General features: G+C 32.0%; 1 long non-coding RNA gene across 1 annotated transcript; it reads left to right on the plus strand.

Annotated features, from left to right (window-relative positions):
- The first annotated feature begins 8,187 nt into the window (after positions 1-8,187).
- On the plus strand, positions 8,188-9,340 carry LOC107931357 (uncharacterized). Its single transcript, XR_001693215.2, has 2 exons — positions 8,188-8,739; positions 8,851-9,340. It is a non-coding gene; the product is annotated as an uncharacterized lncRNA (long non-coding RNA).
- Positions 9,341-13,614: the final 4,274 nt, after the last annotated feature.

Here is a 13,614-nt window from a genome sequence, read left to right on the forward strand (position 1 = left end):
TCCGAGAACAGTATATAATAAAATCACTTCTTCACCAAACAGAGACTTAAAAAAAATATCAGAATAAAAACAGCGTTACCCAATTCCTAGAATTTCTTCCTTTTAGAAAGGAGAGTGGCAGGCTCAACTGGGACGAACGAGCAACTTCATTTGGGTTGAAGCTTAGAAACTTAGAACATGAGTATAATGACATTCCCAAATGGTAACCCAAATATGTCCAATACAAATAGAGGAACTGAACACAAAGCTTCTAGCCAAACACAAGGCTGTCAGCTGTCTATGCTAAAAACTTAAAGATAAAAGTTAGAAACGCATGTTTGAACCTTGCCAAAACTAAAAAGACAAAGAAAAAGGAATATACTTCCATACGTTTTCGCGTTAGAGTTACCCTTATGATTGTCTTCTCTTTTTCTTGCTTTGGAGGATAGGGTTGAAGTCTTTGAAGAGTTCTGTTGGAAAATATTGGGCCCCAAGTAGGAAGGAGTGAGGCTGTCGCAGCATGACCTAGCTAGGGTTAGCAATATAGCATCCGCATCTTACTAACCGAAGATAGATCATGCTGGCAGCTTCACTTTTTCCCTTGCAGACTTCTCCTTTGGAACTTGCATTACAAGGAAGTAGCCAACTTTGTATTTATAAACGTAAGAACTAATAACACACGGAAAACTTGCTGGATATTCTTCCATATTCTTGATGACAGTGATTTGGAGTTTGGAAATAGAGCTCAAAAGCTTGAAACAACATAAGAACTGAAGATTTTATGAACATGCTAGACTGCTAACGGAGCTGCTAACAAGCATTTCAAAAAATTTTAAGGAAATGGAGGTAACTACAAGATTTATAAAAAAAAATGAAGCTGTGAGAGAATGTACGAAGAAAAACCCTAAGGAAGGAAAATATAAACAACCGATTCTTTATTCAAAAGAAAGTTAAAAAAATAAAAAACAAAAGAAAAGATGGTGGTGATGTAGCTGCAGATTATACAGTTATTTATAAAGGTTGAAGAATGAGGAGGTCGGTGTTAATCAAACGAGAGAAGAAAAAAAGGTAGATGGGGCTTGAACCGTTGAATGAAGAGGTTCATAAAGACATAACCCACCTCGCAGAACAGTAACAAGATCATGAGGACAGCTAAGAGAGAGAGTAGTCTGAATGGAGAAAAAGCTTAACAAAGGCTATGGACATAGATGTATCATAAGGGGCTAACAGGTGGTAAGTTAGGGCGGCATGGCAGGTGGGGGCTTCTCAGCTCTCATCTCTGGATATCAATACTGTAGTAAGCCTAGACTGTGTAGTAGAGGAACATAGGGTTCGTACCTCATTTCCTAATATTGACTGTTGCTCATCACTCATGAGAGGGCAGAAGGGGTACTGAAATGCAATTATTGGGATCTATTTCAAAAATTAAATAATTTATGCTAGTAGTAACTAGTTAACTCATTTCTTTTTTTCTTTGAGAATTTCAATGCGTTATTTTGGACTACTTGGAGAACATAATAAGTTTGTTTGTGTCTTTTTCTCCCTCTCTTAATTTTTTTTTCCATTTCCAACCTTTGTTCAAAGTTCAGTTGTCAATTCATGTTTACTGATGATTTTAATGCTACTTCCCGTCCATCGAGAAAGAGGAAAAAACCAAAACCCAACAATGTTTGAATAAATTACACATCCAATTATGACCTTTTTTTTTTTTCACTCAAATTATACATATATTTTTAAAGTGAGTTATTTAACTATGAATTTATTCCTTTTTTATCTCATATGAATTTTTTTAATTCATCTTCTAATTAATTTAAATTATTTTATTTAGCTCATTTTCTTTTAATTACACTAACGTGAAAGTTTTAATGTTTAAATAATATGTAAAATTAATCATGTTAATTCTTATAATTTAATTTTAATTTTAAAAATTAAAAATATAATAGTATTTTAATATTAATATTAAATTATTATGTATTATTTTAGCAACTTTCATGGCCTTGAATCATTGAAAAAATTCGGTTCAAGAAAAAAAGGGATCTCGAAATTGTTGATGAACAGATAGATGCTTAGAGGAAGGGGCAGAGATCTTTATAGTGAAATTATCAGATGTGAAAACGCATAATAGATTACACAACCTCAGAATTAAGAGCGGGAAAACAAAGAGAAGAACAAGAACAAGAAGAAGAGGAATCAACAAAAGAAAACTAAGGGAAGGAGATGATGATCTGTCCTCATCACCACCGTTCACTTTATCATTAACAACAGCATTAACAGCATCCTCGATTGAATCAGCAACAGCACCATCATCTCCTTCAACACTGGATTCTCCCACCAGACGTCTGAAAATGACAAGCTCTGAATAGAGCAGCATATTTACTAGTAAAAAGAAAATTCAACTTTTAGAAGATTAGACCAACCCAAACCAAACCCCTCTCTACAATTCTCCCGTTAATATTGTGACCCTTTTTTGTTTCGCTTTGCAAATAAATCAATGCCCCTCAATTATTGCTTGAAAATGTTAAAATTTCGGTGAGGGTGAGGGTGAGGAAGGGGACGGGAATAATTTTTTTTATATTTAATATCAATTAAAGTTTAAAATTATTATTATGATTTTTGAAAATGTTTATCTATTCTTGAAATTTTTTTGAATTTTTTAAAATTAAAATTAAAATCAAATTAAAATTATTTGTTAATTTTGAATGTTAATTTTTTAAAATTATAATTAAATTAATATAATATTAAATAATTGAAGATTAAATTTATTATGATAGCGATTTTTCAACTTTCACATCTTTTTATGAGTGCAATTAATAGGAATGGATCAAATAAAATAATCTCCATTAATTAAATGGTAAATTAAAAAAAATCATAATTGGTCATAAAAATTGGTTTCATAATTGGGTAAAAAAATTAAAATATATATAATTGAGTAACAAAAAAATAAACCCTAGTTGGATGATCTATGTAGATTACCCATAGAGTTTTTATGTTAGCTTTATTAGCACAGGAAAAACAAATGAAATGATGCAGTTGCTACGTAATTATCAAGAAGTTTGAGCTAAAGGAAGATAAGAAAATCATGCGAGAGAAGGGGGAAGAGAGGAAGATGATGACAGTACTGTGAAATGAATTAAAAGATCAGAGATGGCCTCCTGGCTTTTGGTTCTCTTAGCACTGACTTTTCAATGCATGCTCAATCTTTGGAGACTGGATGCTATTAGTTTAGTCAAAGACCTACATACACCTAAGTATTGTACCATCAAATTTTCTGGTTAGTAGTTCCATATGGACTACCAAGTTCTTTGAGGTTGTCTCTCTCCTGATGCCTGGCTAAGTAAGGTTGCTACTATATTTTTGTTTCCTCTTTAGGACAATGGCAACGGCATTCGTATAGTCCCTTTCGAGGCCATTAACTTTTATGAGCACATGGGTGTGGGAGATTCTGTTCTTGGACCTTGCTTGGCCCAACTCCTACCATGCCTGGAGGATATCAACAAACTCGAAGAGAGAGTTTCCACCTAATTCTCAATTAACGAATACCAATTATCACCAAATTGTAGGATGAAATGGTAGTTGCTTTAAATGATCAAATAGGTCAATTAAACCATAAGCCCATGGCTGAAACAGTAGGCTGGATGGAATTTTAAACCATGCTAATATTTTACTCTTTATTTATCTTAATACTACCATTTTCTTGTATAAAAGCCAAGCATGAGATGAACACGACAAAAAAGATATAACTAGTAAGGGGAAATCAATATCTAGATAGTGAAAGAGCTAGAAAACAATTAAGAAATAGCTTGGTTGTGTTGCCAGCTAGTGTTAACTTTCTGTTACCTTCATTGTAGCCCTTCGTATGTATAAATGCAGCAGCTAGTAGATAGGCATCTCTGTATCTGACTCTCTGAAGAAGGGCACTGTGGTCTACAAGTGTGAATTCCATAGGGCGGTCCCACTGGCTTTCGCTATTACCCTTTGGTACATCAAGTGCTTGATGAAGATAGGACCTAAAACATCGTCTACTTTGGGTATAATTAACACACTATATTCATCACTGCAACAGAAAATGAAACAGAGTCAAAGTTTCAGCCAGTATTATCCTCGAATATAGGTAGAATCAAGTATCTTTGTTTTTTTTTCGAAAATGACTAAAAAAATGATTATTTGTAAAAATGACCCAAATGAAAAATAATGTAAAATGATGAAATTTACACTATCCCCCAATGATAACCCAATCAATACATTTTTAAAACAATAGTTTTTTTTAGTGTAGTATATATTTTTCAAAATACATGTAATATTCAAGGAGGGAAAAAAAAGGAAAAAAATATTTTTTAATAGGTGATGCGATCTATTTATCTGGTGGCAATGGAGAAATTTTAAAAAAATTATTTTGTCAGATTAAAAAAATTGTCAAGAATCTTTTTAATGTCATCGAGCTATCTGGCGACACCAGTATCGACAAGTAAAAAAGTAATTTTTTTTTTTGGTGCCCGTGTTGTCGGCCAGCATTGGCGTCAGAAAGTTGAAAAAGTTTTTTTTTCCATGTTGTCTGGCAACATCGGTGTTAGAAAGTTAAAAAATTTATCCTTTTTGTGTTGCCAGGCACCAGAGTCAGAGAAATTTGAAATGTTTTTAGTGTCATCGCGTTGTTAGGCAGCATCGGTTCCAGACACAACATACATACCCCTATCAGTTCGGCTAAATTTGTATCAGTTTTGGTTTTTCTTGAAGTTTTCTTAATCTATTAAGGAGAGAAAAAAGAAGAATGAAAAATTTGTGTTTAGTAGGAGAAGATAGATTGTATTAAAGATGGATAATCAATTCTATACGTTAAATTCGAAGAAATAATTTTACAAACAACGGTTGGTGTTATATTTGAAACTCGTCACAAAATTGGGATAAGATTTAATAAGAATGTAAATGTCGAATAAATGAAAAAAAAAGCAAATTAGTGCCAAAACATCTCTTCGTTGTGTGAGGATGATGTCCAAACTATTCTACAAATTCCCATTTTCCTCAAATTCATGCAAATATGAGGAGTTAAAAGTTGTAAATGATGATGAGTTGGGCACTATAATCACTATTTATTGTTCCACTAAGAACGTCAACGTCAAACCAATTGAGTTGTTTGCGGAGCCCATTGAAAATATCACTCAAATAAGTCAATAATACACATTTGACTTTGATTTTAATATCGGATGAGCTGAATAGTCAGGTTATTGAAGGACATTGGCATAAGTTGAAAATGTTCACTATGGTGAGGCTGCGTATAACAACCTTATTCCAGGTCCCCCCCGTCTAGAGATACATCCGGAGTTGATAGGCACGATAATGTAACACCCTTAACTCGAATCTGTTGATAAATTAGAGTTAAAAAGTATTATTGAGAAAAATAGAACATTTAAGTTCACAACATAAACAATTATACAAATTAAATACTAACATATAATAGTTGAATCTAATTAGGGGCGAAGCCAAAAAAAAATTTAGGGGAGTCGGATGAAATTTTAATTTTTATAGTTTATATCTTTATAATTTGTAAAGGATTAAATCAAATTTTTATAAATTTAGGGGCCAAAGTGTAATTTTACATTTACTAATTTATAATTTTTAAAAAAATTTAAGGGTTTAAAATGTAATTTTACATTTTAAGGGGGATTGGGGCCCATGTCAGCCCCCTGGCTTCGCCCTTGAATCTAATCATGGCAAAAATACACTTATGAGCCTTAACTCGAGTCTAGAGGGCCCTAAAAACAGTTTGGGATCAAATCGGAACAAATTAGAAAATTCAGGAAAAACTTGAAAACTTTTAAAAATGGGTCACAAGGCCGTGTGACATAGCCCAGACTATGTGAACATTCAATGCTGGGTCACACGACTGTATCTTAGGCTGTATGCTAGACACACGACCGTGTCACAGGCTGTGTCTCAAACCATGTGAAATCTGCATTAAAAAACATAATGACACACAGCCGTGTGGGGTGGCCACGTGTAGCACAATGCCATGTGACAGCCCATGTTCCAAGCCACGTGCTTCTCAAAATGATCTGAAAACAAGCGAAAACATTTACGTTTTGTTTCATAATAAACCATACTAAATTAAAAATTAAAATTAAAACAGTTAGAAATATATACCCAAAATGCATCAAGCTATCCGCGTCGATCCGTCCACACATGCCATTAAAACAAATAAAAACTTAGATAAAAGAAATTTGAAATTAAAGGAACTAAAGTGCAATTACCGTAAAAAAAGGTTGAGGGATTGATTTTGGAATTTCACCTTTGCTTCCTTTTTTCCTTCTCTACGCGAAGATTTGGGGTTAAATTTAAGAAAATGTCAAATTTAAAGAAAAATTAGGGCTTTGGGCTTGTTTATGAGATATTTAGAGAAATAAGCCGATTTTAAATATAGAAGACGAAAATAGGGGTGTTCCATTGGTTAACCGACTCGAAATAACATTAACTGAATTAACCGACCCTTCAAAATTTTTAACCGTTAATCGAACCGAATTTTTTTCGATTAATTCGGTCAGTTAACCGAATTAACCTAAAATTATATGTTTTTTAATTTTTGGTTAAAATAAGTATAAAATTAACCGAATTAACCGAATTAACCGAATTATTTGTACAAAATTATATGTTTTTTATTTTTATTTTTAGTTTTAGATTTTTATTTTTATTTATTAAATTATTTGTAATTTTTATGATTGGGTTGGGTAATTGGGTTGGGTTGAGTTGAGTATTTGGGCTAATATATATTAGATTGGGTATTTGGGTTAATGTTGGATTGAGTTTAAGTGAATAGTGGGCTATTTATATATTATAATTTTATTTATTAATTTTTTCGGTTAAACCGAAAAAATTCGGTTAACCAACTGGTTTCGAACCGAATTAACCGTTAATCGAAAATTCAAAAAATTATTAACCGACCCCGACCGAATTAATTCGGTTAACCGACCAATTAACCGAATTCGGTCGGTTAACCTAATTTTTTCGATTTTACCCGAATTTTGCACACCCTTAGACAAAAACGTGTTTAATAGGACACATTTTTTTGCTGATGTAGCTGAAAGTGTATCCTATAGGACGCGTTTTTATTGCTATGTCAAATAAAAATGCATTCTATAGGGAGCGTTTTCTAACATTTTTAGGGTGAGTTTGGATGGGCGATTGGGTGCGGTGCGATGCATTTAACTTACTTTTTGTCTCATGTTATAGTTTTGCTATAGTATCTAATCTCACCGCCACCACTGTTTTTACACTAACCGCAGGTAAACGTACCGTGTATCCAAACTCACCTTTAATGTATTAGTTTCTTTAATTACATGGTTAAATGTTAGTGTTTTATCTTTTAAGTCTTGAGTTCAATTCCTCTCCTACTTGTATATGTATTTTTATTTCATATTATTTCAAGCCATTTTCTTATTTTTAATTAATGTTTTTATCATGTTAACTTGTCTAGTTAAATGGTTAAATATTAATGATTTCATCTTTGGGTCTTAGGTTCAATTAGTCTTTTAAGCACATTTGTTTTTTTTTTCTTTGATGTTGTTTCAAGTTTTTTTTTTATTTTAAATTAATAAATATATTGTTTTCAAGTTTTTTTTAATTTTCAATTTATCTTTTTAATTTATAACTCTTTTATTTATAAAATCAAATAATTATTAAAAATATCATTAATTTTAGTAAATATAATTTTTATATGTGTAATATTTATTTTTCAATCCATATCACGAGTTATTAAATTTCAGTATCATATGTTTTTGTATGTGTATTTGAAATATTTTACATATAAACATATGATATTTGAAATAATTAATTGAAATATTTCATATATAAAAATATTTGAAATATCATACCTGCAATGCAGATGAAAAACAATTTTACATATAAAAATAATAATGATATTTGAATTAATTATTTTATTTTATTTTATTAGAAATCACAATACTCACAATATAAGTTAAAAAAATAAATATTTGATATATAAATAATATATATAAAGAAAAATATATCAAAAAATTAATTAATGTTTCTTAAAAAATAAATATATTTAAAATAATGATAAATATAAAAAAATATATTTTTATTATATAATTAAATATTTATTATTTGATTTTATAGATAAAAGAATTATTATTTTAAAATGAAAAACTTAAAATAATATGAAAATAAAAAATACAAATATTAATTGGAGGGAAATTAAATTCAGGTCTCAAGACAAAATTAGTAATATTTAATTATCTACAACAACTGTTGATGTGCAAAAAAAATGTGTCTGTGTGTTTTCGTCTTCTTTTTCTAAAATCGATTTATTTTTCTAAATATCAAACCCCTAAATTTTCTTCAAATTTAGCCAAAATTAGGGGCACAACTTTATTTATTTTTAATTTATTTTTTATGTTTTTTTCCATCTTTTTCCTGATTTTCCTTTTCTTCTTCCCAATTTCCCTTTTTATATTTTCTCTTTTATTTTTCTTGCCGCCGTTCACAGCTGTCGGAGCTCCGATCGGGCACCATCAGAACACTCCTCTCCACCATCTCTCTTCAAATCGTCGGTTAGTTTTCCAAGAATTCGACCCAAATTTGATGAAACAAAGGCCAAAGCTTCGATCTCTTTCTTTCTCCGATCTCCCTTTTATACTGTCAGATCACCACGGGTCTCCGGTGTGTGGTACATCGTGCCGTGGTTCGCCTTACCACCGTGGGATCGTCGAACAGAGATCCAGAGTTCCGAATCCGAACTCGAACAGAGAAGTCCTTTGACTTTCCTTTCTATTTTTTGCTTCTCTTTTTCTTTTCTTTTTTTGTTACTGATTTTGGGTTATTTGGTTGTGGTTACTGCTTTCGGTTAATTGGTTTTGCTAGGTTTGGGATGTTGAGTGGAGGTGATGAGTGGGGCAATGATGGTGGTGCCCGAATGGTGAGGTGATGAAGGGTGCTGCTACGGTGGTACCGAGATGGTTGATTATTAGAGGCTCAGTTTCGGTTGAGGGAGTTAGAGAATGATGATCGGTGATGGAGGGCCACTGGTGATCCCCGAGAGAGGGGCAGGAGGCGATGGAGAAAAATGGTGAGAAAGGCCCCCGCTTTTTCTTTCTGTTTTTGCTGTTTTATGGAAGGTGGTGTTTGAGAGGGATGACGGGAGCTGTGGCTGGCAGAGGTAGGGAGTGGCTGATGGGATGGTGGCAAACGGGTAGGATGGCTGGTGCAGGGTCTTTGGGACCAAATTGCGAAGGTTGAAAAAGTTTACGGGCTTTTTTGGATTTTTCCATTTTATTATTTTTAAATTTCTAATTTTTTGATGTAATTTTAATAAAATGTTATATATATTCAAAATTATAAAATTAAAAGCTAATTGGCTGAAGCCCAAAAACTTATTTAAAATAGAAAAAACCATTTAAGCCCAAATTCACTTTAGGTTGAAGCCCAACTCCCATTCAAAAGGTACAAATTAATTTGCACAAAATTACCCAAAGTTAAAAAAAAAAAGTCCAATCAAACCCAAATTTAAGAAGTCCATTATTTGTAAATATATGAAGCAGATTAAATCAAAACGTAAAAATGTCAACAAATGAGTAATTTTGTGGGCTTTTAAAATCAACAATTAAAATTGAGCTAAATTGGATTGATTGTGAAACATTATGTTGAGCCTGACGAAATTCAGTGTCAACAATACCAAAATGTATTATTTTATGTTCGAAAAATATATGGAGACTGGCATGATGCTAGGGACTTCCCTTTACGAGTTCATTAGAAATGACTAGTAGTGGTCAGGAAATGGGAACCCTTCTACTCATACCGGACGCCAGCGATCATGATCGTCCATCTCTTTTGTTGTAGCCCCGTTCTTGTAACTATCTTTTGCTAAGTTTCTATTTAATAAATTTAAAGATTTTATGGATGAAAATAGTAAGTATTAATGAAAATGGGCTTTTACAGTTATTAGCTTAAGCAACACGGTAGAGAGATGCTTTTGATATATATATATATATAGATACACTTAGGATGAAGAAGGCCAGGCAAATATCTATTCATATGTAGTGCGAAAGTCAATACTGAGCTGTGGTTGTGGAAAAGAGGGGATTTGCAGCAGAAGGTAAAAGAAAAGAAAAGCATGGAAAAGAAGGGTTTGGTAATTATTAGGATTTGAAGGAAAGAGGGTAAAAGTAAGGTTTGTTGAGATGAGATTCCCTGATGGAAGATGACATATGCAAATTCCTGTTGAGAGAGGAAAGGGGGGAGGAGGGGAATAGAAGAGAAGCTTTTGGTTTGTCTGTTGTGCTGCAGAGGGATTTAAAAGAAAAGAAAGGAGTCTCTTTTTAGTAGGCAAATGGTATGTATATCACGTATTGTACCTTAATCCTGCAACTCCCACATACTTTCTAAAAGCTTGGATATATACCCATAAGCACTGAACTACTTTCATTAATCCCAAGGCTCCTCTCCATGTAGTTGAGCTTGAATATACTAACAAGGATTTGTCTGCAAGAATCTTTATCTTTTTAGCTGGTTAAAGTTGTTAAAGAGTAAGGTGGTAATGAATTGGATTGATCTCCTAACAATTGACTCTTAAACCATTTGTTACTACGCAAAGTTAGGCTACTCTCTTTAGCCTGAGTTGGTGCATTTAACTATTTACAGCTCTTCTGTTGCCCAAATTAATTTCATGCTTACCCTTCAATCTAAATAGTATCCGTCTTTTTTTTTTCTTCAGAAAAGTAAGGCCTCAAACATTCAGAAGCAAATGGAATAAATTGGACTGCATGGGCTCATACAATCAAAGCAGGGGCCTAATATTATCTGAACGTAATATCATGCAACTTCAACCACTAACCTAAACTACTAACGTCTGTTGTATCCAATGGTAAAGAGTTTGATCGAGATATGACTTGCTGAGACTCTAGATTTAGACCCAAAACGATTTGCTAACCTAAAGCTGTGATATAGGACGTGCACAGAAATTTATAAAGTATCACCACTCACCAGGCCGAAAAAAAAAATGACTCAAGTGTTGTTTCAAACTTTCAAAGTTATATCCATCACCTTTTTCACAACCGTTGACATTGTCTTTGCCTTCTCCTTTTCTTGTTTTATTACTATTTGTTTGCCCTTTTGGTTTAGTACCACTAAGTCCCGGACCACCAACACACCAGCACATTTTCACATAACACCATCAACTTAGTAAACCTTTTTTCACTCACGCTTACAACAGGTTTTACAGCCCCCCTCCCCCACCCTCCCTCTTTACAAAAGGCTACATATTTGTATGGTATATATATATATTATATTATCCAATTTCTTTCTTACCATCCCACGAAAAAAAAGTGGTAAAAGGAAAAAGAATTTCTTGGAAATTGATTGCATTATCAATCTTTAAGAGGAATTTGAAGTGTGAAGAGGAAAAGGGAAAGTGATGTGATTGTATTTGTAAACAAACTACAACCACGCGTATTTAAGTTAGGGCATGAGTATGATTATAAGTAGATTTGAAAATTCGTGTTTATGATTTTTGTATTATAATTATTTATATAAATTTTAGTGTGTAAAATATTCATTTTTTATTTACAATCTAATATATTTATGTATGTCTTGTACTTATTTTTGGGTAAATAATTAAATATACCTTTTTGACAATTAATTTTGGTTTCAATGTTAATTTTCATTTTATTTTTTCAAATTGACACAAAACTATACATGAGACAATGGGTGTTTATTTTGTATGTTATCCAAAGAACATTTTACACATGACAATAATGACTTTATCATCTGAAAATTAAAAATATATATTAAAAAATATATATTTATTTTTTATAAAAATTATAAATTTTAGGTGATCCAATGGATATTTTCATGATTTTAATTTAATCTTTATAAAACTATTAAAAAAAAGTGGTTTTCTATAATAAAAAATTGATTTTTTAATAATTTATTTAATTTATACTGCATAATATTTACGATTTTTTTATAATTTTAAGTTTTTTTATTATAAATTTTATGTATTTTCTTAAAATTTTTAGATGATGCCATTGTGATATCATTGTCACATGTCAAATACTAGATTATCATCTTGTGTAATAGAAGCTAAACATAGATACTAATTTTTATAAATAAAAAAAACAATAATTACTAAAATGCAAACCGAAACAAAATATAAGTACCAAAAAGATATATGTATCTTTAAATTTTTTAATGTATTGTGTGGTTAAATAATGTTAGCTAAAATTATCCCATTTAGCTTCAAATGGAAACGAAGGAAACCCTGTTTGGGGTTTGGGTTAGTCAAGCTGTTTTTCCCCTTTTTAAGGTTGTCTTTTCTTCTTCTTCTTCTTCTTCGGAGGCTGCTCTCCTCTTGGATCTACTTTTTGTGATCCTTTCAAATTGAACCATAACTTGTCATGTGCAAACACAAAAAGTAGGGAAAAGAAAAGAAGACGACATAGAGTTATTGCCTTGTTTAGTCTTTGATTTTACTTTCATTAGCTGATGAAGCATATCTTCGCGAAAAAGAACGCATATCTGTATATTAATAGAAAGCTAATTGAGTTTGGATAGACTGCCTTAGATATGATTATTTTTTTAAAAGAATATGCAATCATATTCGGATTCACCGACATTTCAACTCTTCCTGTTACTTGTGATCCATGTTCGAGTAAATTAATACAAGGTATAACAAGAGAGGAGAATAAAGAGGAGTAAAAAAGAGGTTAAGGAGAGGCAATGGGAGTTGGTTTACTTGTAGAGATCAAGACTAAAACAGGGATAAGAGAACAAATTAGTTGAGAAGGTAAATGCTCAAAGTTAATTACACATTCTTGGCCAATGATATTAGGTAAGCCGCAGGAACTGGAAGGCGTGTCGCTCCACCGACATCTCATTTCCTCCCTCTCGATACTCTAGCTATAGCATGTTTATTCTTTCTTTTATTATGCCATCTTAATAATAGATAAAACGGTACATGAAAACGAAGGGTACAATGGTAATTGTAATGCATGCATGACAATTGATAAGCATGCCATTCCATGAAACGTGTAGGGTCATATCATGATGATGGAGAGAGAGAGAAGAATAGTCGCATCACATGCAAAAACTGAATAATGACTGATGAATATTCTTTTTCCTTTATTTCATCCTATACATTGCATTTTCAAAAAAGGAAAATGCATATTCATTCATAATCCATGAGCATCGAAAGGATATTTTAAGCATTGGATTCTACTAATATTTGCTTTCCACTTTATTATTTGCATTTCAGACCTATTTTTCTTTAAAAATATTCCAAACACATTCTACATCTGTATGGGTCACTTAATACCACGCATCAATCGGCTCTTCTTATTTTTCGGATGCGCCGGATTAATGCTTTAGCCATTGAAATTCTAATTACCAACCAAACCTTTGAATTACTATTTTTAATTGCTTTAATTTTAACTAAGTTTATATTATTTTAAATTTAAATCATTCCACTTTAGTTTTGAGTGATACGATTAAGCTTAGGTTGTTTTGAGTTATTTGTTAAGATAATTTTGAGTTTAGGGTTTGTTGAGTAGGGTCAACTCCTTAAGGAGAAGTGTTCGATGTGTCGTCCACTAGACAGTTGGTTGAGCCCTAACAATGATCAGATATTATTCT

The sequence above is a fragment of the Gossypium hirsutum genome, chromosome A12, assembly GCF_007990345.1.
Source record: "Gossypium hirsutum isolate 1008001.06 chromosome A12, Gossypium_hirsutum_v2.1, whole genome shotgun sequence".
Classification (NCBI taxonomy): domain Eukaryota; kingdom Viridiplantae; phylum Streptophyta; class Magnoliopsida; order Malvales; family Malvaceae; genus Gossypium; species Gossypium hirsutum.